This window comes from Fukomys damarensis, unplaced genomic scaffold, assembly GCF_012274545.1.
Source record: "Fukomys damarensis isolate Sample0158 unplaced genomic scaffold, DMR_v1.0_HiC HiC_scaffold_7, whole genome shotgun sequence".
NCBI lineage: Eukaryota > Metazoa > Chordata > Mammalia > Rodentia > Bathyergidae > Fukomys > Fukomys damarensis.
Genome location: NW_022900919.1, coordinates 41,490,441 through 41,517,281, shown reverse-complemented (window position 1 = coordinate 41,517,281; position 26,841 = coordinate 41,490,441). Strand labels below are relative to the sequence as shown.

At 41.0% G+C, this 26,841-nt stretch overlaps 1 long non-coding RNA gene across 1 annotated transcript in view; it reads left to right on the top strand.

Annotated features, from left to right (window-relative positions):
* The first annotated feature begins 3,684 nt into the window (after positions 1 to 3,684).
* LOC104850545 overlaps positions 3,685 to 26,841 on the top strand; it is a 48,206-nt gene continuing 25,049 nt past the window's right edge. Inside the window, exons 1-3 of the long non-coding RNA XR_004516220.1 lie at positions 3,685 to 3,863; positions 3,950 to 4,082; positions 5,189 to 5,274. This is a non-coding gene — a long non-coding RNA (uncharacterized LOC104850545). The remainder of the gene's footprint in view (positions 3,864 to 3,949; positions 4,083 to 5,188; positions 5,275 to 26,841) is intronic.

Genomic DNA, 26,841 nt, shown 5'->3' with positions numbered 1-26,841 from the left:
TCTAGGAGTTCTCCTTCCTAAGTGTTATGAGAGGTGGTCAAAAATATAGTGAATGCATCTGCCAAGTGCCATTCAACAGAAAGGCAGGCTGGTAAAGACATTACAGCATGTCCTCATCCACCTTATTCACCAAGACTGGTGCTGTGTTTAAAATGACCACGAAAGGTAAATGCTTTGAATTGTTTGAGGACATTGAGGCAGCCACAACTATACAATGAAAAATACTCATGAAAAATGACTTCCAGAACTGCTTCAGAAAGTGGTAAGAATGGTGTGATGACTGTGTTTGAAGCAAGTAAAGTATTTTGAGGGCAATTAGTAATAAAGTATCTTTTATTATAATAAAAAATTTTAAATTTAAAGCCACACTATTTTTTAATAGCACCTCATAGCTTTATTTAGTTGCTTGAATTATAGTAGCTACTTTGAAGTCTTTGTATGCTATATTCTTCATTGGGGTCTTTCAAAAGCAATTTGTACTTCTTGTTGCTTTCCCCTATAATTACAGCCCATGCTTTCCTACTCATTGATCTACTTTAAAGTTTTAGTTTTAAAATATGGATGTTTCTTTAAAAAACTTTAGAAACTCTGGATATTGATGCCTTTCTCTCTTGGTCCAGGATTGATGTTATTTGCTTGGTAGTTTGTTTATTTCTTTAGTGACTTGGCTGAACTCTGTGGAAGTCTGTTTTCCTGCAATGTTCAGCCTCTGAAGCTCAGATTTCCTTCTCCAGTTTGTAAATTTTAGTCTGCTACGTAGGAGTCACCCTTAAACTCACAATACAGCCAACTGTTGTGCTTACACTCCCTAGTCTGTTAAGAGTCTTACCTTCTCTCCCTCTATCTTTCTGGGGAAGAATGTGTGTATGTATTGGAGGCTGTGCTCATAGTCCAGGGAATTTATATTTTTGTTTCATGTTCAGCCAGAGACTGGCTTGGAAGTCACCTCCTTTACTCTTGAAAGGGCATAGCCTTGGGCTTGCTAGCATTTATTCAGACTTTCACGGATATGTATGGTTTTATTTTTAAGCCTGGTTTCCTGGGAGTTCCCCTGGGTCATTGTAGCTTATTATTTAGCCGATGTTTCATCACCGATTGTATTTCAATTCATTTGTGCCTGTGAGACTTACGCTTTTTGTTGACGAGTCTGTGTGTGGCTTGGGGAATACAAGCTTGGCTCCATCTCCAGTTCTGATTATTCCTGAGTATATGCAGATTAATGCATGTACACAGTCTTCTTGATCCCCAAGGCCCACTGTGATCCCCAAGAGGGCTCTTCTTGGCAGTCTTCTATGCTATTAATTTCTGGCCACTCTGCCATCTCACTGATGCTGTTGCTACCAGTGTCTTAGAGCTACCAGCATCCTCCCAATTACCCTTCACCAAGGTCTCCTGGATTTGAACTACACCCACAGGCATGGACTTTTCCACATTCTGTTCCAAGTACAGTCAGTCCACTCAGGGAGTGCTGTGGAGCTCTTTATCCTTATGACATGTCACGTTTCCTGGGATAATCTCTACAACACTGCACAGGAGCCTGAATGGGAAAATGGAGCAGTTATTCTCTTATAGTGGAATTCTTGCTCTGCAGGTAAGCATTAGGAGGGGTGGTCGCTTCCTGTCTTCTTGGCTTTCCCACGCTAGCATGGAACCTCCACTTGATGAATGGGCTGATAAAGAGATGACTGGGACTCAGTATGCACAGCCTGCCTCATGGACACTAGAGCTTGCACCACACAAGTGGGGACTAGGTGGGCTAAGGGACCTCAGTCCTTTTATCAACCCATATCAAGAATAGAAGTTCTTCAATTTGGGGCTGGAAGGGCACAGAAATGTGGGAGTCCTGCTCTTCTCAGAATGAACTGTAGCCCCAAACTGGGAACTGGAGGAAAGGGAGCCCCTGTTCTATGGCTCAACTACTATGCACCCTGGCTGTCCTTGCCAAGATTTAGCAGATTTTCTTGAATATATGTTTCCTCATCTACTCTGTGACCTTAGGACAATTTAAAAATGAAGTTTTTAAAGAATCATTAAAAATTTTTTGGTTATTGGTTTGCTGTGGGTTGACTATGGCAAGGTCCTCACTCTGCCATTCTAGAAGTCTTGAAGAGCAAATGTTTTAATATTATCGTTTAATTTCATTGTGATGATGACCATAGAATTCTTGAGGCTTTTCTTTCTCATACCAAATGTCTAAGAGATTCTGTTTTTTTTTTGTTTTTTGAGACAGGGTCTCTCTTTGTAGTTGAGACTGACCTGGAACTCACTATGTAGCCTAGGCTGGTCTCGAACAGCGATCCTTCTGCCTCAGCCTCCTGAGTGCTGGGATTACAGGCATGTGCCACCACAGCCGGTTTAAGAAATTCTGTGGATGCTACCTTAAAAATATGAGCTCCAGTCTTTTCTCATACCCTGCACTGTATCACTTGGTCCAAACCACTGTTTCTCTCAGATGCAAGAGCTTGCTTCTTCTGTTCTTGGTTCTATTCCTGTTTTCCTGTTGTCTGTTCTTAACATAGCATGCCTAAATCAGATAATGACTTCCTCTGGAGGTCCAGTGTATCCCCTGGTGTGTTCTAATCTGGTCCTTTCTCGCTTCTCCATTCTCTCACTCCTTTGTTCATTCTACTCCAGCCAGTCTCCTTCTCATTGCATAGGTCATGCCCACTTGTACCCTAAGGCCTGGCAATTATGGTGTCCTCTTTACCTGCATTACTAGTCCTTCTTTTCAAATGTTGCTCACAAGTGGAAGGTACCAAATTCGATCTCCAGTACCCCCCAAAAATGTTGCTGTGTATAGACTTCTTTAATGGACCTAATAAAGGAGATAGGGCACGGCAAATCTGAAAAAAAATGAGCGGAACTTGTCAGTTACAAGATCCCAGGGAAATGTCAGGTCCATGTACCTATGTAGAACTTCTTGTGAGCTCCCAGTAGATGTGGATTGCGTAAAAGGAGACCAGCCATCGCAGAAAGCCACCATTGTGCCTGGGTTCCCACGATAGCCCTCAGGACGCTTCAGATGCAGTGTGTACTTTTATTTTTGTATTTACCCTCTTTTTCTCTTTGTTTTGCCCAAGTTCACTCTGCAGAGGGATCTCTCCCATACCCATTTACCCTGCATTTTTCAAATAAATTTTAGGCATCATTTTTGGTTTGTCTCATCTAATTCTTTGTTCCAGGCAAGAAGGACCTGGAATACTTTTGATCAGCGAGTCATTTCTAAAGAAACCAGGTAACAGACCCACCCTGATCTCCTTTACAAGTGCAGCATACTCCCTTCTCCTAATGGTCCTCACCCCACTTTTCTTTTCTCATGGCATTCTTCACCTCCAAACAAACAATACAACTTATTCATTTTGACAATAATTTCTTGTCCATCTCCCCCCACTGGAATATGAGCTTTGTAGGGCAGGTATGTTCATCTTTGGTGGTTGTTTGTGTATCTTTAGCACTTAGAACTCTACCTGGAATAAAATAGATGCTTGTTAAATATATATTGAATGGATAAATATGATTTTCACAACCTCTGGATGGTTATGCAGAAATATGGCATATGGATATAATTTAGGAAAGAAATAATATAGGGAATGAATGTTTGGCTTTGGGTTAAGAAAAGATGAGGTTTAATGAATGTCTTTTTCTGACCCTGTGGGGTCATTCTGATTCATTTCAGACCCTTATGAGGAAAAAATGAAAATTGCCCACTCATGTTCCCAGGAAGGAACCAAAGGCAAAAAAACGATTCTTGCTGTTGCATGAACAGGAATGTGGGACTTCCCTATCATACTGCACACCTCCTCTTTACTACATGTTTACTGCTAAGTCCAATATGGTAAGAAGACAAAAAGCTCCAGAGAGGGGTAAGTGGCTGTCCCACTTTTTGATGGCTTCCTTCATTGTGACTCACTTCCAATTTTTCTCTGACCCTTTATTTCTTCTATCCCAGTGGAAGTGGAATGATGCAAATGATTGCTAAATTCAGAAAGAATAAATGGAGCTTTCTCAGCTTAGCAACACCAATTTTCCTCCAGGGAGAAAGCCTACTTGAAGGTACCAGTTATCATCTGCACCATTGACTAGTAAGTCTTTCCCTCATCTCTGCACCCAGATGGAGAGACCTGTCCTAGTCATCCCAGGGTGCATAAATCTGCCCTTTTCTGTGATTCACCTAACAAGTCTCTAAATAGCCTTTATAATAAGAAAGATGAAATTCAAGACTTCAACTGCCATTCTTTTATATTAATCCTCAAATTATTGAGAACTTAGGGGAAAAGGGAACCCCTGCACTTTGGTTTAGTTGTTTTGGTATTAACTGGTTTACATGGCCACCTGGCTGCAAAGGAAATCAAGAAAGCATGAATTTGGCCTTTTCAGCCTCTATCCTGGAAGGCAGCAAGTGAGAAGAGATTTGGAAAGGCCAATGAGCAAGTTGTACCTGTCACAGAAGCTCATTGAGAGCTTCACTCTTGACCACTACTTAAGTGTCATTTAGGAGCTGGTTAGAGATATGGGCCACTGTGTTCTACCTAACAAGAAAAGGGGTCTCCAGTACAACCTGTGGGCTATATTTCACCCATGTTTGTAAAAAACGTTTGATTGGAACAAGGCCCACCTGCGTGATTACATTACTTCTAGTGCCTGCCTTTCATAAAATGACAGGTTGAATTGTGGCAGAGACCATACAGTCTGCTAAAACTAAAATATTTATCATCTAACCCTTTACAAAATAAAAATGTCCACTGGGCAGTGGGAAGATGGTGGACTGAGAAAGGGAAAGATGGTCATTCCTCAAGAATGCGGAAACTGGGAGAGTATTGAAGTGAAAGAGGTAAGAGCCAGGAACAGGAAGGCACTGATGGAAAGAAAGGCAAGATGTGGTGAGAAAGAAGAAAGGAGAGAGGGGCAGAGATTGGGTGAGAGTTGCTTAGTTTTTCCAGTGAAAAGAGGGGACTTGATAGACTCCTGATTGGGCAGTCTTAGCATTTTGAATCTCCCAACAGTGCTTAGTATGTAACCTAACTTAGGGAGAGCATCAACCAATGGTTTATGATTTGAAAAAGGTGCCAACACAATATATAAACTGAGGCTTCCTGCTAAGCGCTTTGCTTTCAAACTCAGGGACTATTTGTTTTTCCACAAGTCCTGTGGAATAAAGAAGGTCTGAACAGTCTTATTCTCACTATAGCTGGGAAGTTGTGGCCAAGAGAGAGCCAGTGACAATCCTGAGGTCACCAAGCCAAGAGGCTGTCCCCATCCAGGACTGGAGGCCAGGTATCTTCTCCCAGACCTTCCTTTTGGTGATGCTGCATGAGAACTGTGAGCCTGGGGGCTCAGGGCAAGAGCTGGTTTTCCAACCTGGACAGCTTGCTACTGGTTTCTATTGGCTCAAAGGGACTCCTATTAGTATTAATATTGTTAACAAATCCAAGCACCATTTGGGGTTTTTAGAAGGGTCCTCCAATTTTGTGATACCAATGTTCAAAGGCCAGGTTACATTTCAGCACCAGTATGAGCACTAACTGGGATGTGGGGTGGGAGAGAAGCCAGAGGTGAGGGGGCGGCAATTTCTGCCAAATGCCTGTCTCATAGGGACTAGAGATGACAGTAGGAGATATTAGGACAATCTTACAGGCCTTCTCTTTTTCTGGGGGACCACCCTCCCTTTTTCCTTCCAAACCTCCTCTTTCTTCACTGTTTCCCCAGTTGCCTACGCCCTGTTCCTGGGGACCTTCCTGTGGCTTAGGCTCTTGGGCATGCTCTGATTGCCTTAATTCTGATTCTGAATCCCATGAAAACTTCTTTGGGCTGTATTGCCACCCCTCAGAACACTTCTTAAAATATTCCTCCATGCTGACTTTTGACAGAACCTTGGCAGTTCTTCATCCCTTGGACAAGTGCAACCCAGATGTTTAGGGAGTCACAGCCCTCCAGGAGCAGCCTCTGACCAGCAGGGTTCAGAAACTGAGAGATAAATGTCCCCACTTCCTGTCCTTTCAAGAGAGATTTGAGAGATTTCTTCATCTGTATATATTTGGTCTTGGTGGAATAATTACATAACTTTATGTGGCTTTTCTGCCTTCCTTTACACACCTTCCTCTACCTCCCAAAGTTTCCTTTCCTGGGATCACCTCCAAAATATACCATCTGCATCCAAGTTTGTTCAGGCTCTACTTTTGGTTGAGATATATTTTTAGATTAACAAATGTATTACTGTATGGAGATTTTTGTCTCTTTCCTTCCCATATTTATACCACTTATTTATTCTGTTTTAGTCATTGTCTAGAATCTATTACTGAAAGATATATCTTTAAAAGTTAGCATCTTGGTCTTGTTTGTAAATTTAACATGACTAATTCTAATGTTTTAGCTTTGTATTTGATGCTTGCTTTATGGTTCTTGTAGAAAATATTTCAAAGGAACAAATATTGCAAAGCTGACCACAGTTTTTAGGTAGTCGTGTAACTGTGTGAGTGGGTGTGTTTTAAGCCCAAGACAAACACTGAGTTTTCCAAGTGCCTTTTCTGTATTATATCAGTTAACCATTGCCACCATAATATTGTAGGACAGCCAACCTGCACTCAATGCCTTCATACTACAATTATTTTAACACTCACACATTCATGGAGTAGCTAGAGTTTGGCTAATCCAGCTTGCCTAAAGCTTGGATTAAGCTCTCTTTAAAAGTCTCTCATTTTCATTGGACCAGTGGTCGAGGTAGTTTTCTCATGGTGATGGCAGAAGGATAAGGAAGAACAAGAGGAAATCAATCATGTTCTGTATGGCCTAGGCTTGGAAGTGGCATACTGACACTGCTACCCAATTTTCTCAGGGTAAAGCAAGTTGTAGAGCCATCCCCCAAAATAATAAAAGTGGGGGAGGTGACTCTGCCTCTAGTGGAAGGGATTTAAAGTCACATGGTGAAGAGGAGAGGGGAAGGATGAGAAAATGGGAAGAGAAATGCACTTGGTCCCATGCATCCTTTGAGATATTTACAGACTCTATCGCTCCCCCTTAATATGTTATATAATTATGGTAATAGCTTTCCAGTTATTGAGAAACACTATTGCATTCTGGAATAAACCATGCTTATAATTATCTACTATCATCTACTATTATCTATTATTGTTGTTAAATAGCTGTTTATGATTTTCTAAAGTGATTCCTGTGACTAATAGGCTTCCATTGGTGACTGGGTAAGTGGGGACAGGACTCATTTCTGGTTAGGTTTTGTCATTTGTTTCATGGCAGTGGGGTTCCTCCCTTTCCTCTGAGTGATCAGTTACCATGTAGGACTCTATTTCCTGGGCTGCAGGGTGCAGCTTCCTGTGGTGGTACTGGTATGTCTTCCCCAATCCTGCTGCTTGGCACAGAAAGGGAAGAAGGACCCAAATCCTGTGTGGCTCTGATGATAGTTCTCCTTTATTGTTTGGATTGTACTTTCCTCAAGTTCCTGTGTTGAAGTCCTAACCCCCACTATTTTTTTGTTTTTTTATTAAAAATTGTATTTATTTGTACATTTTAGGGATACAGTACAGTTACATTCATTGTTGGGATCTTGTACCTCTACATGACAGGTCTTGGTTCTCATTTTTTCCCCTTGTCCCTGCCCTCCATTCACCCCTCCTCCCCTTCCCATTTACAAACACTTCATTTCCATCTTTTCATTTTCTCACATTTTTTTCTTTTCCCTTATTACCCTTCCCCTACCCATCCCAACTTCCCTACACCTTTAGCCCCTTGCTTCCCATTTCACAATGTCAGTTATCTCTTTAGGATTTTATGTACTATTACAGTTTATGAACACCAGAGAAACTATTTGGTATTTACACATGTGTGACTTACTTATTTTAGTTAGGAGTATATCCTCAATATGTATCCATTTTCCTATGAATGAATCTAATTTCTCATTTGTTATGGCTGAGTAATATACCATTTTATAGAAAAACCACATCTTCTTTATCCAGTCTCCAACTGATGGGCAAATGGGCTGTTTCAAGTTTTAGCTATTACAAATTGTGCCACTATAAACATGGGTGCGCATACATCACTGTGATATGATTCTTTCAGTTCTTTTGGAAAGATACCCAGCTGAGGGATGGCTGGGTCAAATGGAACCTCCAGTCCCAGTTCTTTGAGGTATCTCCATATTGATTTCCATAGTGGTTGCACCAGTCTGCACTCCCACCAACAATGGAGAAGGGTTCCTTTCTCCCCACAACCTTGCCAACATTTGTTATTGTTTGATTTCTTGATAGCAGCCATTCTTTGTGGGGTGAGGTGGAACCTCAGTGTTGTTTTCATCTGCATCTCTCAAATGACCAGTGATGTGAAACATTTTTTCATATATTTACTTACTGCTTTTACTTCTTTGTCTGAGAAATGTCTGTGATTTCAGATGCCCATTTTTGAATTGGTTCTTTATATTTGGGGGGGGCTGGCTGCTTTGAGTTCTTTATATATTCTAGATAAGAGTTCTTTGTCTGAGGAACAGCTGGGAAAATTTTTTTCCCACATTGTAGGTTGTCTCTTAGTTCTGTTGATGGTTTCTTTTGCAGTGCAGAAGCTTTTTAATAAGATGAGATCCCAGTTGTTGATTCTTTGTGCTAGTTCCTGTGCTACTGAGGATTTGTTCATAAAGTCTTTTCCTATGCCAATGTCTTCAAGAGTTCTGCCTAATTTATCTTCCAGCAAGTTTAGCGTTTCTGTTTTAATATTTAGATCTTTAATTCACTTGGATTTTAATTTAGTGCATGGTGAAAGATAAGGGTCTAGTTTTAATCTGTGGCAGGTTGGAATCCAGTTTTTCCAACACCATTTATTAAAGAGGCTATCTTTCCTCCACTGAGGATGGTCAGCTCCTTTGTCAAAGATGAGGTAGCTGAGTACATCTGGATTTGTTTTTGTGTCTTCCAATCTGTTCCACTAATCCTCAGATCTGTTTCTTTGCCAGTACCATGAAGTTTTTATCACAGTGGCTTTGTAGTATAGTTTCAAACTAGGAATTGTTATACCCGCTGCCATGTGTCTGTTGCCTAGGATGGCTTTTGCTATTCTAGGTCTCTTCTGGTTCCAAATGAATTTTTGGATTCTTCTTTCTAGTTCTGTGAAATACAGTGTTGGAATTTCAATTGGTATTGCATTGAATCTGTATAGCAGTTTTGGTAGTATGGCCATTTTCACTATGTTGATTCTTCCTACCCAGGAGCAGGGGATATCTTTCCATTTTTTTATATCCTCTTCAGTTTCTTTTTTCAGAGTGCTGTAGTTTTCAGTGTAGAGGTCTTTTGTTTCTTTTGTTAGATTGATTCCTAGATACTTCATTTTTGGATGCTATTTGTGAAAGGAATTGTTTCCCTAATTTTTGGAAGGTGATTTGATTCAGAAATAGGGTCTTTGGAGATGTAATCAAGTTAAACTGACTCATCAATGTGGGTCCTAATCCAGTGTGAGTGACATCCTCATGAAAAGGGCAAATTTGGACACAGATACACAGAGAGAAGAAGGCAAGGATTAGAGTGATGCTTCCACAAGCCAGGAATGCCAAAGATTGCTAGAGACTACCAGAAGCCAGGGGGGAAATATGATGTTATCGTTTAGATCTAATGCCCCCCCAAGTGCTTATGTGCTCAGAGGTGGAGCTTTTGGGAGATGATTAGATCACAGGGGTACTGTGCTCATTAGTGGGTTCATCTATAAATGAGTTCAGTAGCTGAATATGCTGTTAGGAGGGGCCTTTGTGGGCCGGGGATTTAGCTCAGTGGTTTTGCCACCTGCTTTGCAAGCTCTGTGGGGGCCCAAGTTTGATCCTGGGTACCAAAAATAAAAAAAAAAGGAAGGGGCTTTTGTTAGACACAGGTCACTGGGGTGTGATAGGGAAGATTCCTCCCTTCACTCTGCTTCCTGGCAGCTATGGTGTGAGTAGCTGTCTTCTGCCACACTCTCGCACCCTGTTTCTGCCTTGGAGCCTGTTGGCCAGGCGCTGTTACCATGACCAAAATAAACCTCTCCTTCTTTAAGCTGTGGGTGTCCGGTTTTTATCCTAGTGAAAGGTAAAGTGACTAAGACACATGGTACAGATTTTTCCTTCAGCCCCCAGAAGAAACCAACCCTACTGATGTTTTGATCTCAAACTTTTAGCCTCTGGAGGAGCCATGAGACAAAAACAAAAGAAAATGCTCTTGTTTAAGCCCTGTCTGTTCATGGTACTTTATTATAGCAGCCCTAGCCAATAACTGTGTTCCCCAAATAATCACACTGGCAAATGCTCTGAGGTTCTGATAGCCTGTCTTCCCTTCCTTGCTCATTTCCTCCCAACCCCCAACATCTTAACCTCCCTCCCTGTTTGTTTTGGCTTTGCCCTTTACTTGGGTGAGTTTGCACAAGTTGTCTAGTATCTTTGATTTCCATTTTTTTCATATAGCTAGGATAACTACTCCAATTTGTGGACTTGCTCTGACAACAAAACATTAATATAATGCATGCACATGATAATTTCCTCACACGAGTTAAGGGGTGGTCATAGGAAGCTTCTCTGAAGAGAAGCCTCCAAAGCCTAAATCTAAAACTTGAAGGAAGTGCTTTACAGGAGATGACAGGGAGGAGCAGGCACCAGGCACAGGAGTTTTCCTGTCACTAGGTAATAGTATTGCCTCGTGGGAACTGCTAATTTTCTGCTCTGTCTCATGTCTGGAGTTCTAGAATTGGAGCATCCCTGAGGAATCCTCTGAGATGTAACCCTTCTCTGTGTTAAGAAATGATATCATCTGCCTGATGAAATAAAGTGGTAGTATTTTGGCACTTGATAGAACCAGTCCTGCTTTGCCCCAGGCCTGTGGGTGGCTGGTCTTGTGGGGGCCATTTCTGAAGAAGGAGGAGGCAGGAGGACTGCAAGGGCACAGTTCCACACAAGGGAAGGTGGAGATCCACAGCATGGGTCTTCCTGAGGAAGCCTGCAGTTAGCCTTTTATATTTAGCCAATAAAATGCAATGCGCCTGTGGAGGGTGGGTGTAAATTGTTATTTACTGCTTTGGGAGAAAACTCCCACACAGGGTTCTCTGGCAGGGGAAGCTTTGCAAAGAAAAAAAAAAATTCTGGCAGAAACAAGGTATGGCTTTTATTTCCAGTGGGCTAAAAGGAACACTTTGTCTCTAATGTTTGTCAACCTGTCATCATTAAGAGAGAAAACAAAATTGGTGGGTGCCTTTCTGGCCAAACGTGTTCATTAGTTAACACATATATATTGAGCAACCACACTGTGCTAGGTGCTGGGGGTGTCATGAAGCCAAGCTGGATGGGTCGCTATCCTTGTGGAGGAGGTAAGACAGATGAAAAATAGCTTTGATGACACTTGGGGGTAAGGATCCAAGCAAGATTCCCTCTTCTATCTGGGTTCTGATCATGGAGGGTATTAAAACCAATGAAAACCAGGGCCGGGGATGTAGCTCAGTAGTACTGCTGCCTGCCTTGCAAGAGCGAGGACCAGAGTTCGATCCCCAGTACCAAAAAAAAAAAAAAAAAAAAAAAAAAAAAAAAGAAGAAAAGAAAACCCAAAATACTGACTTTGTTAATGCCTAGGAAAGAGCCAAAATAGTCCACTGAATTCAGAACTCTTTGGTATTGGCAGAAAAGAAGTTAGATGAGATTTTCTTCCTACATCTAGACCTTGGAACCTACTGTTAGATGGATAACAAACCAGCTAATTAGAGAAAGAGAGGGAGAGATAGGGTAGGGCAGCCTGTCTTTATGATTCTGCCCTCTTGCAAAGTGTGCCTTCAACATCATCCTAAATTTCCTAAACTTCAAATACCAGTGTCTATGGCAATGTAATGAAGGATATGGTGGGAATTAGACCTTACACAATCATAGGAGGAGCTGGGGGAGGTAGGGTCTGGTGAGAGGCCTGAGAGGTCTGAGAAGTTATGAATTTGGCCTTTTGAAACACAGATGTGGTGGACAAGTTAGGGCTTACAGAAGCATCAGGGAGCCAGCCGTCCAGTGCCAGGGAGAAGGTGAAGAGGAACTGAGGAGAAGTCTATGGAAAGCTGTGCTGCTTGTCTGGGGTGGACTTGCTGTCATCCACAGGACCAGTTAAATGAGAAACCCCTGAGTGTACAGCAGGGCAGGCAGAGGACAAGATTGAACCTGCTGGCACTGTGTGTGTGTGTGTGTGTGTGTGTGTTGCAAAATGGAACCATGAGGCCCTGCAGGAAGTAAGGTCTGTTGGGGTGCTTCCACTTTTCATATATGGTAAAATATTTATTTTCTTTTGGCTTAGTCTAACTTAAAAACATACAGAGAAGGAAATTCTGTGAAACAGAGTTCCAGTGTAGCCAAGTTTATATATGAAGCTTGCTGAAGAGGGGGGAAATAATACTAACAAGCTCTGCAGGGAAAAATGCCCAGGACCAATGAGTTCTGATAGCAGTAGCTCCAGACATGATCTGGCTCTAGCTGCCTTCCATTATGATGTTTCCTTCTATCACAATAGGAGGGAGAATCAAATCAACAGGGGAATGAAGCAGTTAGAAATTTAATGCTTTCCAGCACCTGTTAGTTATCCAGGATCAGACCGTGGGCAGCCTTTGCGCCGCTTGACTATGACCACTTTCAGAGGGGCAGGATGCGGGGTAAAACAGACTTAGGGGTAGAAGCCAGACTCCGCAGAGGCCTCTGATCATGGGCTGGAAATTCCAGGACTCTTGTGTGTCTCTCGACTGCAAAGCAGATAAGTAGACCTGTACTGCTCCAATGTTCTGTGAATTTGTGAGCACTTTGTGTTTGTGTCTGGGGCTACATGGTAGGGTAATCAGGAAGGAATGAGAGATACAAAGTATGTCTTAAGTGTAGGAACACGGGCAGTTAGAAAGGCAAACACTTTAAAATATGAATGGTTTCCACATTGCTCTGATCTAGATGTTTGTTCCCTCCAAAACTCATGCTGAAGCTTAATCCCTAAAGTCATATGTCAGTGGTATATGGAAGCACAACCTTTTTTTAAAAATTAAGTTTATTGGTGCTTTTTGGGTGTACAGTACAGTTACATTCATCATTGGGGTCTTGTACCTTTACATGATCTATTTTGGTTCATATTTTTCCCCATACCCCTGTCCTCACCCCCACCACCCTTCTCTATTTACAAAGATTTTTGTTTCAATTTTTTCCTTTTCTCATATTTTTTCTTTTTCCTTCTTTCCTTTCCCCTACCCTTCCCACTTCCCCTACTCTTTTATCCCTTTTCTTCCTATTTCACATTATCAGGTGTACACTTTGGTTCTTATTTACACTTTTAGGTTTTCATGCCAGAGAAACTATTTGGTAATTATACATGTGTCCTATTTCTTTCACTTAAGAGTATGGCCTCAATATACATCCATTTAGCTATAAATATCTCTAGTTTCTCATTCTTTATGGTTGAGTACTCCATTTTATAGAAAAACCACATCTTTATCCAGTCTCCAGTTCCTGGACAATTGGGCTGTTTGCAAGTTTTAGCTATTACAAACTGTGCTGCTATAAACATGGGTGTGCATATATCACTGTGGTATGATTCTTTAATTATTTTGGAAAGATACCCAGCAGAGGGATAGCTGGGTCAAATGGGAGCTCTAATCCTGATTGTTTGAGCTATCTCTATATTGATTTCCACAGTGTTTGCACCAGTCTGCACTCCCACCAACAATGGAGAAGGGTTCCTGTCTCCCCACAACCATTCCAACAACCAAAAATAACATTTGTTATTGGTTGATTTCTTGGTAGGAGCCATTCTTTGTGGGGTGAGGTGGAATCTCAGTGTTGTTTTCATCTGCATCACTCGAATGACCAGTGGTGTGAAACATTTTTTCATATATTTACTTACTGCTTTTACTTCTTTGTCTAAGAAATGTCTGTTCATTTCAGATGCCCATTTTTTTTTTTTTGGTTTTTTGAGACAGGGTCTCACTATGTAGTGAGACTGACCTGGAACTCACTGTGTAGCTCAGGCTGATCTTGAACTCATGGTGATCCTCCTCCTGCCTCAACCTCCCAAGTGCCGGGATTATAGGCGTGCGCCACCACGCCCGGCTCAGATGCCCATCTTTGAATCAGGTCTTTATATTTGGGGGGTCTGATTTTTTGGAGTTCTTTATATATTCTAGATAGTAGACCTTTGTCTGAGGCAGAGCTGGAAAAATTTTTTCCCCACATTGTCAGTTGTCTCTTAGCTCTGTTGGTGGTTTCTCTTGCAATGCAAAAGCTTTTTGATAAGATGAGATCCCAGTTGTTGATTCTTTCTGGTAGTTCCTATGCTACTGAGGATTTATTCATAAAGTCTTTTCCTACACCAATGTCTTCAAGAGTTCTACCTAACTTATTGGAAGAACAACTCTTGGGAGGTAATTAGAATTACAGGAAGTCATGCAGGTGGTGCCCTCATGATTGCATTTGTGGCTTTATAAGAAGACCAGAGGATTTCAGTGCATATCATGTGCTTTGATCATATTCATTCTTCCATTAACCATTCTCCAAAATGTGAAATTAGGGGAAAGGATGAGGAAAGGGGAGGCGACAGGGAGAATATTAAGTATGTTATGTGCATGTACAAGTCTGCCAAAATGCAGCCCATTAAACCAATGTGTATAACCAGTATAACTAATAAAATGTGGAAGTCAAAAAAAGGGAAAAGACTCAAGTTAGCAAGCTCTCTGTGTCTTGTCATATGATGTCCTGCACCACCTTGGGACTCTGTAGACCTTAGACCTTGGTCCTTCCAGCCTCTGGAACTATAGGAAATATTTTTTTCTTTATAAAATGTGGTATTCATTTAGAGAAAGAGAAAATGAACTGAGACTTCTGTGGATAAAGATCATGTGTCCTAATTCTTGCACAGGTGGACTTGGGATTTCAGTTCAATGTGTCAAAAATGTAAGAGGTGGGCCTCCTTGTGGAGAATTAAGATATTTATCTTGGAGGGTATTTTTAAAAAGGCTCAATGACCCCCTTTCAGCAATGACTCTGAAGGGATTTCCTGGAGGATCATCCTTGTCAGGAAGTGATTCAGCACTGACTATGTCAACTAGCAGCAAATGGCCAATGTTTATGCATCCTCTGATGCATGTCATACTGTGCATCAGCATGGAAGGATTCCAAAGGCACTGAAAATGAAGTTTCTCTGTCTTGAGTGGGGGGTGTGTGGTGTGCAGAAACATACACACACATGTCCAAACTCCACACCTCCTTTTACAGGTTGGGCTTCTGGGGATTCTATTCTGAGATGGAGGTCTGTGAGCAGGAAGTTTATTGAGGAGAGTTCTTCAGAGGAACACTTGGAGGAAGTTAGTTATACAGGATTGGGCAGAAGGAATTGAGCTGTTGTGTAGCTGCAATGAAGGCCTTTGCCCACTCATGGAGAGGAGAGGAGAGGGAGGAAAAGAAGGAGAGGGAAGAGGGGAGAGAGAAGAAAGAAGAGCTTGGTTTGTTTTAAAGAACTGGTTTAGTCAACTGTGGAGACTGGCAAATTCAAAATTGGATGGGGTAGGCTGACAGGACAGAAACTTAGGGAAGAATTTCACTTCAAGCCCTAAAATAGTCTGTAAATGCCCTCTTTTGGGGGAAGGTCAATCATTGTTCTAGTAAGACCTTCAACTGATTGGGTGAGGCCCTCTTACATTATGAAGGATGATCTGCTTTACTCACAGCCCACCAATTTAAGTGCTATTCTTTGCCATTGAACAAAACAAAAACACCTCACAGATGCATCCAGAATAACATCCAAAATGTTTGACCAAACATCTCATACAGTGGCACAGCCAAAACTAGCCCTCACAGGGATATAGCCTTTAAACCCTTTCAGTCTTTGGATTTGGCTGTCCCAAGGAGGGGCACAATCTTTGATATAGCTACCCTTCCACTACCAAGCAGAGTACAGCTCTCAAGGAGCTTCACTGTAAGATCTCATTAGCTAACACTCCTGACAGCTGACAGAGTGGGTGCCTTGGGTTGATCTGAGCAATGCACTCCAGTACCCCCTGTACCTCCTTAAGGCTTGGGTTATATTCTGTACCAACTCTCTTTTTAATCATTGAGTTCTTTTTCCCATATGCATCCACTTGCCAATGCAAAACTGCTCAAGCCTGGTGCACTCTAGTACCTCACTCAATTAATTTATTTGTTGGTTGAAGGAGTTTCCTCAAAGCATATTTCTGCCTTTCCAGCTTTCTGGTCAATATGAGAGCATGATGATTTATTAAAAACAAGAAGTTATTTTGTCTTTTCTCTTGCCTGTCAACAGTTTTGAGCTTTTGAAAGAAATCTTAAAAGATTTTTGTATATGAAGAACCTCATCTTTCTGGAACAAGCCACTGGTAATAATAAGCTTCCCACAAAGAATATATCTCTGACTTCAGTTGTTGAGTTGATTGGTCTCAGCTGGACTCTCCCCTCTCTCTAGTGAAAGTTGCTAATGAGCTGCAGCATTCCAGAATGGAGAGTGACACTGTCTACTCCTTCTTCCTCCCTCTCTCCAGTTGCCTGGAAACAAACATGTAAGGTACTAGCCAAGACAGAGCAAACGAAAGAAGGGACAAAGAGAACAAAGTCTGTGTGCTTGTCAGCCCTCTGTGACTCTGACAAAATACCTGAGATGGATCAATTTAAATAGAGGAAAAGTTCATTTTAGTTCACAGTTTTTGGGGTTTCAGTCCACAGTAGGGTGGCTCCATTGCTCTTGGTCTTGTGGTGTGTAGGGAACAAGGAAAGGGGACATTACTAGAACCTCTGCAGAAAGTCCTAGTCTCCTGCAAGCCAGGACAGCACAAGGTGAATTAATTAATATATAGACAGAAAATGAGACTTGGAGAAGAAGCTGAGCTTTGGCCTGGTCAATGCGGCTCTGGGTGGCAAAGACCCCAGGCCCTGAGCTTGCCACACCTTTATTCAGAACATCAGCAGAAAAAGAAGTAGCAAATGACTCCAAGGCCATGGAAATGGTCCTACAACAATGAGGAACTATGCAGATGAAGATCTGGTTCCTCCTAAGATGTCTCCAGCTGATGTAGTCCTGCCCTAGGGCATCATTGCATCATGGAACCATTGAGGTCTTAGCTGTGACCAGAGGTGAAAGTAGTTATGTCTCAACATGCTGTGGCTGGTCTATAGACAGGAAAACTAGGCCTTAAATCATGATTTAATTATTGTCAGGTAAAAAAGCTGAAAACCAAGAGCAGACCAGAACCACTATGAGCCTTTACTGTAGGGACAATCTTCTGGGCTGTCTCAGATCAAAGGAGAGAGAGCAGTATGGCAGAACAGAGAGCTTCTTTTATAGGACTGGGGTGGAGCTTATAGAAGCTGGGTGGAGTTACGTGAGGTAGTATTAAGGGACTGGAGGAGCACGTGACATCACTAGGAGGGGCTTGTGATATCACTGTTTACTTGGAGGTAGCAAGTATCTGGTTACTTTTTGGCAGAACAGGCATCATGGGAAGAAGAAGCCTGTCCTTTGGCAGTGGGGAGAAGCTGTCTTTTTAGGTGAAAAGCAGGGTGTTATGGGAAGGGGAGTAATGGTCATCTTAAGGTGAGGGAAATCTAGCAATTGTGAAATGACTTTTCCCCAAAATCATGTAGAATGGCTCCCAACAGTGGTGATCAGCATGTCTTGCTGGGAATGCATGGTAGAGGAAGCATCTCTCCTCATGGTGGCTACAGGAAAAAGAGAAAGAGGGAGGGCTGGGAGCCTAATATCTGTTATCTATTTCAAAGGTACGCCCAACTTCCTCCCGCTAGGCCCCACCTGTGGAAAGGTTCTATCATCTCCTAAATAGCACCACAGGCTGGGGACTAAGCCTTGAGCATATGAGCCTTTAGGGAACACTTATCCAATCATAGCAGTCCATTAAATAGACAACCCAAATTCATTTCATTTTAAACAAATTCCTATGTCCCTTCTTCCAGAACTCCCCGAGTGTGGACTATAAACCATCATCCCTAGAAAAGTTAATAGAAACCCCAACCCCCACCTGATCACAGTCTCTGTATGTGGGGAGCAGAAATCTGTGGTTTCATAAACCCTCTGGTTGATTTTGGAGCATGCTCAAGTTTGAGAAGCATTATGAAACCACATTTTGAAAGGCTCTTAAGTGGAGTGGGCAACATGATTAGAAGTTAGGGGACCATATAAACATCCCCCCTTACCTGAGTACAAGTCATTACTCCCCTGACCTCTGCTCCTTGTGCCTTCTACCCATTAGAGCAGAGCTTTGGGTTGTTGTTGTCTCTCTTAAAACATAGCCATTCTAACCCTTCTACCTCCACCTGCTTTTCCTCCTTTGCTTCCTAAAGTAAAAGCTGTTGAAGAGAGTGCTTAAAGATATAATAAAAACAGCAAGGAATTCTAGAAACTTGGGTGGGTGGCAACCATGGGGCTGAGTGGGGTGTGAGATGCTATTTTAGATCTCAGAATGCTCAAATTCAAATACTGGTCCCAGGTGACAAGTGGCCTTAGCTTATTGGTGACCTACTAAGAACATAGGGCTGAATCCATTGTTTTAGATCTGGCTCTGCCAGAAATTTCTAGCATCTGTCAAAACCCTGAAGATGCTGGAGTCTATGACACTGGATCCAATGTTAGTCTATTTTTTTTCAACAGCAATAAAATTAGCCTTTCAAAGCTCATTGTACCTTCTTGTAAGGAAGGGGAAAACCACTAATTTATGCTTAAGTCTCCCTAAGTATTTCAAAAGCATGCTGGGAACCCACCAGAGTCTTATGCATCTAAGATTTTAAAATAAAAACACTCTGGAGGTTGAATGCTATTGCCCACAGCCTCCTGATGCCAGGCTCCTTGAGGTGCTTTGCCCAGTGGGGTGAGGGCTGGGACCTGGACCCAGTGGCTCTTTCTCCCACCTGCCATTGTCCATATGTAGCCATTGTCAAGAGGCCTCAGCTAACACCCAGCAGGACCCTGGTACTCAAAATGGCAGTTTTTAGTATTGTGGTAAGTTTTCTCTTTGTGGCACAAGCTGAATAGAAAATGACTACCCATGGAGGGACCCACAAACTGTTCAAAATGGTGTGAAAGAATGCAGCCAGGTGAAGTGTTTCAAATTCAGAACTGGGAACCACAAACCAAGCTTTAAAGATTCACATCTTGTGGCCCACTCTGTTTTCCTAGATAACGTCTCTCTGGTTTTCCTTTGATCAAAGCAACAATTATCAGGCAGTTTAGGAGATGATCCTGTAACATTGCTATGAAACTGCTTCAAAGCTCTGCTAGGAAATATAGTCTAAGTGGTGCTTTAGACTGCTTGGAGGCAAAGAGATTCGGAGTTGCTGAGAAAGTAGCTTCTGGAAAGACAAAATAGGAAGTGGTGTGTGAAAGGGAGGTAAACTGGAGTTTTGCCTGAGGCAAATTCAGCCAAGGGATGGTGGGCAGAGGAGGAAGGGCAGAAGTAGATCTCTTCTTATGGATGTGTATTTGCATCAAGTCATAGTAAAAGCAAGCTTGATTTTCTTACTGCTAATCATTTGGAGGTGGTCACAAAATGTAGCCTTCTCTTAGTAGAGCAGCCAGTTCCTGTTGTGAGCGATCTATTCCAGTAACATACACCAGACAATGTTTGTGTCTTTCCACAATGTCAGAATTTATTCAGTGACTGTAAATCCACAAGTTACATCAATGTTGTTAGTGTTATGAGGCTGACTAATCAAGGTTCACTTGTTAGCCAGTAAACTGGGCATCACACAGGTTCTTTTATTTCAAATTTAATTTCTAATTTCTATTACACTTAAATCACACATTACACTTCACAAAATAATATACAGGTTATAGAATAGCTAAGAAAGGATTAACAGTAGTGGCAGGATTGAAGAGGTAGGTCTGAAAGCTAAGGTAGAGAGTCAACAGAGATGTGAAGAGTCACAGACCAAGCTGGACTCCTGAGAGGAACAGCACCGGGCACCTGAGTGTGAATGGCAGGCATTTGATGGGGGCTCATCAGGCAGGGAGATCCAGCTGAGCTGAAACTGGGGGAGGGAGAGCTGGAATTCATGGCCTGTTGACCTCATCACATGTTCACCAGGTGGTCTGATGAGGAACAAGTCAGTATGGCTCCACTGCACCTCAGTATTGGTGGTCTGTCCTTTTATACAATCTAGGTGGGGGTTGCAGTTTTTGTTGGTCTGGTGAGCGTGATAAACTTACAAGCCTGGTATGTCTGAGGCTTAAATATATGAGGTGTTAATAGTTTATTTGGTGTGAAAAACTATGATAGTACATAAGATCCTAATGAGATAATTGACAATGTGAAATAGGAAGAAAAGGGCTAAAGGTGTAGGAAAAGTGGGAAGGGTAGGGAAAGGTAATAAGGGAAAGGAAAAAATATGAGAAAATGAAAAAATGGAAATAAAGTGTTAGTAAATGGGGAGGGGAGGAGGGGTGAAGGGAGGGCAGGGACAAGGGGAAAAATGAGAACCAAGACCTGTCAAGTAAAGGTACAAGATCCCAATGATGCATGTAACTGTACTGTGTACCTAAAATGTATCAATTAACTCAATGAGAGAAAAAAATAAATATATGAAGTGTTCATGTGTCCTTGACTTAATTTGATAATAATTTTTATTAGCATGGTTAGTTTATTTATCAGTCTGTGCCTTAGGACTGTGCTGTGCAGTTTGGTGTTGTTTTTTTTCAATAAATTTGTTGTGTCCAAAATCCGGCAGTTACCTATCAGTACATACGAGTCATTGAGTCAGCCTGCCTCAGCATTTCTATTCAAAATGGTGCAAACTGCACATGGAGACATCCAAGGCAAAGCACAGCCTGAAAGCTGCTATTCTATATACCATGGAATCGCTCTATACAGTCCCAAATATCTCGCTGCTTGGTGGAGATCAGCAGCTTCCCTCCAGATACATTTATGAGTAGCTGCCTCCCGCAAAGAGGACTCAAAGCCACAGGGGCAGTGGGGAGCAGGACAGCCCTGAAAAGCCATCTCAACACTCACTCACTAGGATATTAGGCTCAGCTCCTCAGCCCCCTTCCCCAGCCACAATGGGAAAAGGCAAGGGGTCTACCAGGCCATCTAGCCCAGTTCTCTGGGGCACCTAGAACGCTCCAAATTGTGTGCGATGGCTTTAATAGTGTTAATTTTCCCCAACATGTCTGTTTGAAATTCAGTTTTTGACAATGGAGAGGCTAAAACTAGAGAAATCACCTGAAGAGATTAGAAAGTAATCAAGTGCCCAACATATTGTCATAACTCACATATATTAAGGAAACAATTGTATCCTATGTAGGACAGCAATAAAATGTTCTATAATTTTTTTCTATTTTAAATAATTAAAATAGATTCCTTTTTAGATGTAAGAGTAGATGCCACCTGCCTTCCTGTCAGGGTAATTAGTTTATCCAGCATATCAGGTGTTTATTACTTCTTTGTGGAGAAACATTCAAGGTCCTATTGTCTAGGTATTTTGAAATTATTATTGACATTTCACTTTCTTTCCAGTGTTGTTTATTTTTTTTATCTTACAAGTACCTGCTGTCATTTGGATGTGAAATGGGCCCATACACCCAGATGCTAAAGGCTTCATCATTAGCTTGGTGCTACTGGGAGGTGGCAGACTTTGAGAGGTGCAGGATTGGTGAGAGGTCTCAAGTCACTAGGGCTGTGTCCTCAAAAGGGGATTGTGGAACCCTCTTCCCTTCCTCATTGCCCTTTTCACTGTCCAGAGAGGAGTGTGGTTTTCCCTTTTGCCATTGTGTGCCATCATAGGTCCAAAGAATAGAGCCAAGCAATCATGGACTTAAGACATCTCTAAAACTGGGAGCCAGAACAAATCCTTTTCTTTTAATGAGTTGATTATCTGAAGTATTTTTTTGTTTTGTTTTGATTTTGAGACAGGGTTTCTATGTAGTCGGGGCTGGTCTTGAACTTGTATTCTTCCTGCCTTGGCTTCCATGTACTGGAATTGCAGACATGCGCCACTACACTGCACAAATATTTGTGCTAGTATCTAACCAACCCATTGCCCTATTCTGAAATATTAATAAAGGTAGCTATTTAAAGAGTAGTGATTGTGACAGATATTAAGCTGAAAATGGATAAATTTAATTGGGATCCTCATTGAAAGGTATGTGTTGCAGAGGCACCCCTAAACACCTGGATTCAGTATAGTTGGTAGCATTGTACCCACACAGGAGGATGGTGGGCTTCAAACTGGAACATCTGTCAGTGCTGTGCAGAGGGTTTGCTAAACACAGAGTCCAGGCCCATCTTTAGGAGGCTAATTCCACCTCCTGTGTCTGGAGTAGCCCCAGAAATGACTTTTCTAATAAAACCTCTGAGATGCTGATATTTCTGCTCTGCCCAGGGGTCACCCTTTGAGAATTTCTGCTTTACTGAACTTCTTCCAAAGGGCCAGGAACTCTCCCAAGTTCTGAATATCCATAAAAAGTAATAAGGAATGATGAATAGATAAGAAAATTTATTATCTTGCAAAATTTATCTTTTGTTGTACTGGGAATTTAATCCAGGACCTTTGCACTGAGCTACATCCCCAGCCCTTTCTACTTTTATTTTTATTTAAAAATTTTGAGACAAGGTCTCATACTAACTTGCTGTTTCCCAGTGTGGGCTCAAACTTGTGATCCTCCTGACTCAGCCTCCCAGGTGCTGGGATTACAGGCATGTGTTAGCATGCTCAGCTCTCATTTTTTTTTTTAATTTTTGAAGGCTTGGGGGAATGTGCATTCTGTCTTCAATATTTACTTTTGGCTTCTTCCATTTCCAGAACCTTCATTGTTTTCCAGGTGTTGAATGTACATTCTAGTAAGCAGCCCCCAACTAGATGTATACTTTGCACTTTGGTAAATACTCAAAACATCATATGACATTTAACATTGTGTGTGTGTGAACCAAAGCTCTTAATTTTTATGATATCACATCCTTAATTTTTATGTCACATCTTTGATTCTGTGCTTTTGAAGTTTTGCTTAAGAAGCTCTTCACTATTCAAACATTACAAAAATACTCCCCAGTTGTTTTAGTTTCCTAGAGTTTTTGTAATAAGGTGAGTGGCCTAACCAAGAGAAACATATTCTCCCACAGTTCTGGAGGCCATGAATCAAGGTGTTGGAGGGAGATTGCTTTTTCTGAAGTCTCTAGGGAAAGAAATCTTTCTCTGCCTTTCTCTTAGAAGTGTGTGTTGCCCCATTCATGATAAAAACTCTGCAAAAAATTGGAATAAATGGTCTATATCTCAATTTATTTTTTTCTTTTTTTTTCAGCTTTAATTGAGTTTATTGGTACATTTAAGGGATACAGTACAGTTGCATTCATTGTTGGGATCTTGTACCTCTACATGACAAGTCTTGCTTCTCATTTTTTCCCCTTACCCCTGTCCTCCCTTCACCTCCTCCTCCCCTCCCCATCTACAAACACTTTATTTCCATCTTTTCATTATCTCACATTTTTTTCTCTTCCCTTATTACCATTCCCCTACCCATCCCACCTTCCCTACACCTTTAGCTCCTTTCTTCCCATTTCTAAATGTCAGTAATCGTATTAGGATCTTATGTATTATTGCAGATTATTCACACCAGAGAAACTATTCAGTATTTACACATGTGAATTATTTATGTCACTTAGGAGTATATCTTCAATATGTATCTATTTTCCTATGTATGAATGAATCTATCTTCTCATTCTTTATGGCTGAGTAATATTCCATTTTATAGAAAAACCACATCTTCTTTATCCAGTTTTCAACGGATGTATATCTCAATTTAATAAAGGCTATCTATGAAAAACCAACAGCCAACATCATATTAAATGAACAAAAGCTGAAAACCTTCACGTTAAAATCAGGAACAAGACAAAGATGCCCACTATCACCATTCCACTTTTATATAGTTCTGGAAACATTAGTCATAGCCATTAGACAAGAGAAAGAAATTAGAGCAATAAAGATAGGAAAGGAAAAAGTTAAACTGTCATTATTTGCTGACAATATGATACTCTAAATTGAAGACCCCAAAAAACTCAACCAAAAGACTGCTAGACTTAATTGACACTTTTAGCACAGTAGCTGCACCCAAGATCAACACCCCAAAATCAATAGCCTTCTTGTACACAAATAACAGTCTCACTGAGAGAGAAATTAGGGACACAATTCCTTTCACAATAGCATGCAAAAAAATGAAATATCTAGGAATCACTCTAACAAAAGAAACAAAAGACCTCTACACTGAAAACTACAGCACTCTGAAAAAAGAAACTGAAGAGGATATAAGAAAATGGAAAGATATCCCCTGCTCCTGAGTAGGAAGAATCAACATAGTGAAAATGGCCATACTACCAAAACTGCTATACAGATTCAATGTAATGCCAATTGAAATTCCAACACTATATTTCACAGAATTAGAAAAAATAATCCAAAAATTCATTCGGAACCATAAGAGACCTAGAATAGCAAAAGCCATCCTAGGCAACACACACATGGCAGCAGGTATAACAACTCCCAATTTGAAACTATAGTACAAAGCCACTGTGATAAAAATAGCATGGTACTGGCAAAGAAACAGACCTGAGGATCAGTGGAACAGATTGGAAGAAACAAAAACAACTGCAGATGCACTCAGCTATGTCATCTTTGACAAAAGAGCTGACAGTCCCCACTGGAGGAAAGATAGCCTCTTTAATAAATGGTGTTGGAAAAACTGGATTTCAACCTGCCAAAGATTAAAATTGGACCCTTATCTTTCACCATGCACTAAATTAAAATCTAAGTGGATTAAAGATCTAAACTTGCTAGAAGATAAATTAGGCAGAACTCTTGAAGACATTGACATAGGAAAAGACTTTATGAACAAATCCTCAGTAGCATGAGAACTAGCACAAAGAATTAACAACTGGGATCTCATCTTATTAAAAAGGTTCATCAACAGAACTAAGAGACAACCTACAATGTGGGAAAAAATTTTTACCAGCTGCTCCTCAGACAAAGGACTATTATCAAGAATGTATAAAGAACTCAAAACAATCAGTGCCCCCATATAAACACCTGATTTAAAAATGGGCATCTGAAATGAACAGACACTTCTCAGACAAAGAAATAAAGGCAGCAAGTAAATATATGAAAAAATGTTTCACATCACTGGTCATTTGAGAAATGCAGATGAAAACAACACTGAGATTCCACCTCACTCCACAAAGAATGGCTGCGATCAAGAAATCACTCAATAACAAATGTTGGCAGGGTTGTAGGGAGAAAAGAACCCTTCTCCATTGTTGGTGGGAGCGCAGACTAGTTCAGCCACTATGGGAATCAATATGGAGATACCTCAAAGAGCTGGGACTACAGGTTCCATTTGACCCAGCCATCCCTCTGCTGTTTATCTTTCCAAAAGAATTAAAAAGAATCATATCACAGTGATATATGCACACCTATGTTTATAGAAGCACAGTTTGTAATAGCTAAAACTTGGAAACAGTCCAATTGCCTATCAGTTGGAGATTGGATAAAGAAGATGTGGTTTTTCTATAAAATGGAATACTACTCAGCCATAAAGAATGAAAAATTAGATTCATTCATAGGGAAATGGATACATATCGAGGATATACTAGGTGAAATGAATAAGTCATACATGTGTGAATACCAACTAGTTTCTCTGGTGTGAAAAACTGTAATAGTACATAAGTTCCTAATGAGATAATTGACAATATGAAACAGGAAGAAAAGGGCAAAAGGTATAGGGAAAGTTGGAAGGGTAGGGGAAAGAAGGGAAAAAACATATAGGAGAAAATGAAGAAATGGGAATAAAATGTTTGTAAATGGGGAGAGGAGGAGGGGGTGAAGGGAGGGCAGGCACAAGTGGAAAAATGAGAACCAAGACGTCATGTAAAGGTACAAGATGCCAATAATGAATGTAACTGTACTGTGTACCTAAAATGTACCAATAAACTCAGCGAGGAAAAAAAAAAGAAGTGGGTGTTGCCAGCAATCATTTGTGTTCCTTTGCTTGTGGATGCATTACTCAATCCTTGCCTCTCATGTCACATAATGACACCAATCATATTGGGTTAAGGGACCACCCTAATCAAATATGTCTTCATCTTATCTTTATTACATGGGGAAGACCCTATTTCCAGATAAAATTACACTTGTAAGTACAAAGGATTGAGAATTTAACATATCTGGGGGGCATGATCTGTCCAATAATACCTCCATCTTATTCTATTAGCTTTATCATTTTGTCATTTCATTTTAATGTCTGCATTTAAATGTCCTCCTTGTGCAGCATGTGAGGTTTATTTTTTCCAAACAGTTTTTCTCATATTATCTAGTAAAGCAGGGTTGGAAACTTGCAAATGTTTGTGTTCTTCCCAGCCCTAGCAATCAAAAAGGCATCTTGCATTCCACAAGCTGCGCTTAGCCTCCAGGCATTCTGACTCACATACAGCTTGAGAGCCACGGCCCTATGCAACACATTTTCCCCAGATTCGTGGTGCCACCTTAGTCATGTTCGGTGTTTCCATGTAGAAGGCTTATTTCTGAACCTCTGTTTCTCGCCTCGAACTCACAACTATCATCCTACCTCAGGCTCCCAAGTGCTGGGATTACAGGCGTGTAACACCATGCCTGGTCAGATGGAATTTTTGTGGTAATAATAAAGATGATTTGTTTTTTAAAATCACAGAGCAGTATGTAATAATAGCCAGAGATAATAGTATACTAAAAAAATCTTTCCTGTTAGTTAACCTATACTGAAAACATTTTATACCTATATCTTTGCATGTACAGTATTATTTATTTACTTCTTACAACAATGCTTAAAACATTACTTATGTAAATATACATAT